This window comes from Orbicella franksi, chromosome 12 (genome assembly GCF_964199315.1).
Source record: "Orbicella franksi chromosome 12, jaOrbFran1.1, whole genome shotgun sequence".
Taxonomy (NCBI): Eukaryota; Metazoa; Cnidaria; class Anthozoa; order Scleractinia; family Merulinidae; genus Orbicella; species Orbicella franksi.
This window is the reverse complement of record NC_138156.1, coordinates 13,948,031-13,954,796: the sequence shown is the minus strand read 5'-3', so window position 1 is coordinate 13,954,796 and position 6,766 is coordinate 13,948,031.

Below are 6,766 nucleotides of genomic sequence, written 5' to 3'. Positions count from 1 at the left end.
TACGGATCACTAATGCTACTGTTACCCCATTTAATTTCTTTTACAGAAGAGCTGAGGATTTTTCTCGAAGTAAGTTCATTAATTATTCGCCAAGTCAAACGGGAATTACCTTCGTTTTCATGCAACGCATTTTTGAAGAATTGTTCCTTGGCTTGTTTGATTTCATTGCAGCGTTGCGACATTTTTTAAATATCAACCAGTCAAATGCATTTCCAGACCGAATGGCCTTCACTTTGAGAACATCTTAATAATGCATTCTTTTCTTCAACTGAGGTGTGATCCAGGGTGATTTAGATGCCCAAATGCGTTTTGTACGCAGTGGGGCGTGCTTTTCAACGCCTTGGAAAAATAAATTTTTCCAAATGTCCAACATAACGTTTGGGTCATCATTAGGCACCTCAAGATACCAGGACGGGACGAGCTAGGACGGCTACCGGAAGTAAATTTACTCAATCGGGCATGCGCACGAGAACTCTCGACTAATCTCTCTGCCGTCCTCGTCTGGTCGAGGACGTCATTTCGCCCGACTAGCCGTCCCATCAAAAAGGTTAGTATTTTGTACCTGTTTTGCCCCGCTAAATGTTCCAATCGACTTTTTTTTCAGTTATATTGATAGCAATGTTTATAAGGTTCGCATTTTTCGTGTTTGTAGTGTATAATACTACGCTGACATACGAAAATGTGAATAAAAATATTCCTCCTCTGTTCGTTTGTGTTTCAGTCACTGTTCAGTCGCTGCCACGAGTGTACAAGTTCAATACAAACTGTATGCGTTGAGAATACATCAGTGTAAGTACAGTCAATAAAATGTTGTAAGAATGAATGCCATGGAGCAACTATCAAGCAAATAGAATATACATTTTCAAACTGATGTTTAGTTGTTGTTTTTTTATACTACCCGGAACTTGATGCAACGTTCGTTTTATTTTCATAATGCTTTTACAGATGGAAATTGAAATGTTCACCAAAAGTCAGGATTCTTCGGCAACAGAATTCTCAAACGCTCCGGTGGCAAAAAGTCATCTGAAGCAGGTCGATCAGATTGTTCGTTTAATTGTTTCATACGGAAATTCAGTTTTCTCTATTAAAATATTGACAGATGTTTGCGTCGCTTATAAAAAAAAATAAATTCAGCATCGCTGTTCACTATCGTTTAAGCTTAATAGGATAACATTTCTACCATCCTTTTTATAGTCTAAAGGATGTTTGAATTACTGACGTCGCCGTCCTTTGCGAAAATACACATCTTCAGCATTTTGTTTTTGGCGACACGACGGGATCCGCGAAAGTTTCCCGCGTCCACTGCCGTTCCCGTCCTCGTATCTTAAGGTCCCTATTAGCCTGCGAACGCAGACGTATTTGCGGCTGTCGCTTGTCTCCGCCAAAAATAACGTCTGCGAACCCGAGCCAGGAAACGATTTCTGTGACGTAATGACTTTTGTTTCTCCTTGGCCAATCAGATTCCATGATAGAATGAAACTCGAGTGCTCGCAGCGAATACCTCGGGCAGTAGTTCTGGGGCTACTTGAGCTAAACTGTAATTGGTTCAAAATTCCTACGTCACAGAAATCGATTCCTGGCTCGGGTTCGCAGACGTTATTTTCGGCGGAGGCAAGCGACAGCCGCAAATACGTCTGCGTTCCTAGGCTACATAACTGTTTACCCTTTCCCAATCTTGTGTTGAAATATCATAGCGAAACCTGGCGGAGTCGAAATTGTTGAATTTCCAGTAAGTTAATGTAGGTATCAAGTTGCGGAGAAGCAAAATTACAGTTAAAGTCACCCATTAAATAAAACTCAACGTTCTCCGCATCGAGTTTGCCTTTACATGCAACTCACCTAACCGGGACAGTGAGTGGGCTGCATGGGCTATCTTTTGAGCGGCCGCTAAGCACAACAAACAAAATGGTCGACCAAAGAAACTATTTGATATCTTATTTCAGCTTCCTGCACGGGCATGGGCCTGTTCTCTGCCTGAGACTTGTGTATCACATTGATCTCTTCAGTTTGACTGTCATTCAGTTCGGCAGATAACACTGGCAAATGGTAACTACGAAAAAAATTCACCTCGTGCCGCCATGTTTTCGCAGTTTATCTCACCTCGGCCAGCCGGGATAGCCCGGCACGAACCGTTTACATGGTAAAAAGCTATCCCGCCTATCCGGGTGCCCCGGGCAAGTAGACAGGGTGCCCCGGGTAGGGGGGCTACCCTGTCTAGCATGTAAACGCTTCAATGCGTTTTCTAAAGAAACGTATGAGAAGTTAGCCCTCCCAGGGTAAGCTCGGTTAGCCGGGTAGCCCGGTTAGCCGGGGCACCCTCCCTCCATGTAAACAGGCCCTGAGACCGCTGCTCAAGACCGCTGCTCCATTGTTGTTCGCTAACAAAAGCACGGTCAAGCATGCCACTTGGAGCAATAGCTGTCGTCTCTCATACGCTGTTCTCAGAGCTGCATGTAATGCGAGTCTTCTCTTTCTATTTTTCGCAATTAATTGCCAAATTAAGGCCCGACGAACACTCTACTTTGGCATTTCGCTAGTAAGTCCTAGCAATGACTAGCCGCGCATCGAGTGAATAGCACGCGGACACGTGCGTATTCCCGTGTTTTATTGAAGTGCAACTTGTGAAATAGGATCGACGCAGGTTCGATGTTTGTTACCACGCTGGAATTAAGTCGACCCTTAATCGCACCTATTTTTAATTTATTCGACCGATTTGAAATTACGAGCACGATTACTCCTTGAATTGTACGACACGAGGTCCAATTACTAATTAATCGTATCTATAACAAATTTCGGAATTTGAAAACCGTAGGAAACAGTGCGAAGGAAGCCATTAAAGCGCTCGTAATTGACGTGCGAATCACGTGGGTGTCCAATTACAGCTATCCAATTACAAAAAGTTCAAATTGGATACCTGTAATTGGACACCCACGTGATCGCGCGCCGATTACGCGACAAATAAGCGCGCGAGAACCAATCGCAATCGAGAATTTTGTTACTGATACGATTAACAATTAAATCATTCGCTCTCGATTTCTATTGGCTGATAGTATATGAGTGGTTCAGCCAATCAGATTGCAGCATTTGCATTAGTATACGAGTAGAATTCTACTAATAATCTTTAGTAGATCGCTTTTTACTGATTCCTTAAATTTTGATAGCCGTTTATACGCTTCTCGTGTCTACGACTAAAACACTGCTTTTTCAGAGGCACTATGATCCTAGTGATTTCGGATCACTGATCCTGATCCGGATAATCCTAAAGGAACCCACCCGTAGTAAATCTGTTCATTTTCTGATATTTCACTCCCTTACAATAACTGGAGGCATTTTGCGCCAATAAAGTTGAAACTTCAACAATTGTTTAAATCGCTAAGAGTAATTTATAGATTATAGACTAGGGTATCTAAAAGATAATACTGCTGCGGCACATTCTGTTGGTAGTGACATATTTTACGCAGTGATTCATCTACAACTTCATGCATGATAACGCATCGATGGCGAGGTGTGATAAGAGATCTTGACAAAAAAGCACATAGTGATCTGAACTATGTTTGGACATAAAACGATACACATCAATCTCCCCTTTACCACATCGCGAAAATCGAAAGATGTGAAAATTGTAGGAGCAGAAATCTAACTTATAAATTCTGAACTGATACGCATTAAATGTCTCTAGAATGTTGACAGACTGTGTCGAGGACGCGTCCATCGCGATGTGTGAACGAAAATGCTAAAGCTTTACCTTAAATTAATGTTTAGATGAAAAGGAATAGATTGCAGCATATATGAAATTAGCGTGTTCTGCAGTTTCGTCTGTTGTAATAATTCCACAAGCTTTAGTAGGGGCGATTTCTCTTGAATTCGGCCAAGAAGGCGAGACTGCTAAGAAATGACATACTAGGTTTAAAATTAAGGTTACAGTATACCTTCAGGGGTGTCTCGCGCGCAAGCGATGTAGCGCGTACAGTTTAAGCTGTAGATACCTAAACCCCTATATCAAATTAAAGCTTATGGAGCTGGCTATCAAACTATACCAAGAATTTTGAAAGAAAATGAATTGTCGAATTTTTCACGACCACTAAATACGAGCGCCCGAATCACCTTTCGAAAGCTACAAGTCAAAGCGAATTTCGTTTTTCGCCAATTTAATGTTTTCCTCGGTTTCAGGGCCCAAAGCGCTTAAAAAAAGTGTCTGCGTTTTGGCATATTCGATTGCAGTAAAAAGTTACAGAACACTTTCGAAATAGGATTAAAAAAATGTGGAGTGATCGTACAAAAATCGCTCTCGAAGAAAAAGTATTTCGAAATTAACAATTCCCAGACATGCTTTTGTAGTTTATATGTTAAACTAGCCACTGTCCAAATTTAAGAGCAATTGAACAAATTCCCTTTGAGTTATAACTCTTTAAAGTGTCTGCTTCAAGTGAAAAAATTTATTCGAGAAAACAGCGCTAAGAAAAATTTTCTGCTTCGCAAACAAACTCCGCCCACAAACGCCTTCAACTGGGTTCTCAGATAACTAAGCCAATCAGTGCAGGGAAACTTTACTACCGTTAACCTCCTGGTGAAATTTACGCGCGAATCCCTAAAAAACTCTTGTGTTTCGCAATGCGCTCAAGGAACCGAAGGCAGAGAGATAATTTTTCTGCAGCTCGGTTTTTCTTGAAGCTGGTCTGGCAAAATGGGGAAGACTAAGAAGGATACGAACGCTAGAGTGGCTGAGCGAAGGAAACAAAGAAAAGATAGCGCGGAGGGCAACTGTGTGTGGGCAAATGTGCATGGATAATATTTCAAATGGTCTCAATGAGTCCGACGATTCGTCGATATCGGACTCATCAGAAGAGTCTCTGTCAGCATCCCTGTTATTGCTGTCAAGTTCCGACATTTTTACAGAACCTTTCTTTTCTCTTACCACGAATATTTGCCCGCCTTATACGATAACTATAGCTTCATCCGCGTGGCGAACTTTCGCTTCTTCACTCATTGATGTATTTTCATTCGTTCTTCGCTGTTTTCGCTTTTTCGAACCGGTCCATGGTTTAAACGTGGTCTATGTTTACTTATAACTTAATAGAGACACGCCTAATATAAAAAATGCTGGGTAGTCAGAACAACAATGCTGATCAACTGAGTAGTCAATTCGTGACATCCATATAGGTAATTCCCGCGAAAATCGTCTCGGTTGATTGCATACGCGCCATAGGGCTGTCAATCAAGCGGTAAACTTTTACTTCCGGTGAAAACGTAAAACCGTCATTTCTCCGCCAATATTAAGCCTTTTTCAAAAAATTTTTTCAGAAATAAGAGATTATTCTTCGACCACTATTTTGACCCAAAAATCCAAATTTGAAGAAAATTGCCGACCCGAAGGTATACTGTAACCTTAAGATGTCACAATTAATCCTCCAGATTAATTACAAACTTTCACATACTGCATTAACAACAAAAGCAAGAGTTGTAAAAGTCAGGCACAATCTCCTTCACAGCGTTTTACAGGTAAATGAGAGCAAAACACAACCACTAATCTCTCACTGGAATCCATGTGAGAAGGACGACAGCTCGACGTCCTCGTGTTCTTCGTGGCGCAACGCACTCTGGTAAACAGTGGCGCAGTGTACTCTGGTTAAATGCAATGCATTCTGGTAAAAAGTGACAAACTCGAGAATTCGTATCCCCTTCTATATATTCTTCTTAAATCCTGATTATGTTGCTGCTCGCTCGCTACACTCGCTCCGCAACAATACTCACAGAGCATCTCTTTATAAATATTCGATACAATTTATCAATTTCAATTGATTTTATCGATTCAACACGCCCGCACTAATGACAGGATTGATTAAGAGCAGAGGTTAGAGTGTTCAATGACACTCAATAATGTGGAGGACGACATAAATATATTGCCGAGTCTTTTCATAAGAAGAAATGTTTTTTAAAAGTCCAAAAAGGATGTGGCATAATTAAGCACCGAACTGCTTTTAGTTTTACGATTACTTTTTTGGACGTGACACGAGAAAAGAGAGCTTTGGGAGCTGAGAACAATAGAATCTAATGACAAATGGTAGAGCATCCCAGCAGTGTATGGAGATACAGTTACTGGACTCACTTTTGTAGAATATAGAATTCCCAAATATCCTCTGAATGAAGAATATGTTTCACACAGCACTAAGAGAACATTTCACTTAACTGACTGACAAGATTACGAGCCGCAAAGTCAAGAGCAATCCACGGAAATAGTAACGGTTACACTGCTGTAATTCACAGTAAGTAAACTAGTACGCGAAGATAATACAGTTTCAACCTGCAACACAGGTGAGATGCTTTTTATCAATACATCTTATCATGATATATATGGACAAAGTATAACTTAACTGTGATCGAGAAGAACAACCCAACACATGCAAAACAGTTCGGTCCGATTCCAACGTCGATTTGGAGTGAAAAACGTGAAAAACACATCAGTACCTTGTTGAAAAGAAAACCATTAGTTACCGTAATCCAATGAGATTTTTGCGGGCCGTTTGCAGAGATACGGTTTAGGAAAAGGAGACAAAAATGAAGAAAAGACAAGAAATCAACAGTTTGTCCTTCGCTGTGTCCAGGTTGCTATTGAAATGATGTTTTGCTGAGTCTGAAGGGAGCTTTATTAGTAATTAGCACAATCACATTGTCTTATACTTGATGACGCACGCATACCGCGTTATTAAGCTTCCAACAAACCAAGCCGAATTGGTGGAAAATCTCAAATGCGTCAATGCGTTCGGCT